This window comes from Penaeus monodon, chromosome 23 (assembly GCF_015228065.2).
Source record: "Penaeus monodon isolate SGIC_2016 chromosome 23, NSTDA_Pmon_1, whole genome shotgun sequence".
Classification (NCBI taxonomy): Eukaryota; Metazoa; Arthropoda; class Malacostraca; order Decapoda; family Penaeidae; genus Penaeus; species Penaeus monodon.
In genome coordinates this window covers 44,110,796-44,111,272 of record NC_051408.1, presented here as the reverse complement: position 1 = coordinate 44,111,272, position 477 = coordinate 44,110,796, and positions in this window count along the sequence as shown.

The following is a 477-nucleotide window of genomic DNA, read 5'->3' as shown; positions in this document are numbered from 1 at the left end:
GATCTGAGTATTTCCTGAGCAAGGTAATGAATAGTTTCCCAGCATTGTGGTAACGTTAATTTTATAAATGCGACTCGTTAATTTTGAACTGAAATATGTCAGTCTTGGAGTTGTAAAATAGCTCATCTTTACGTTAAAACCTGTTAACTGTCACTCTTAGCATAACATATATTGAGGTTCCTGTCGTGTGTAATAAAAAATAAAAACAAAAATAAATAAAGGAAAATATTGAAAATAAACTGCGGATGAGAAACTAAAACCCATTGCCCCACTTATTCAAATAAAACTTGAATTTAAAATATATAATAGATCCTTTTGAAAACTGAAGCTGAACTTTTGAATCAAAATAATTTTCGGAAGATGTCATTCTCTTTCTCTCTCGATATCATTTTTCCCCATTATTACTGAAATTGCAATGGTGATTGTAGCTATTGAAGTATCAGTTATTACCAGCTATCACCACTGATATTAGACACT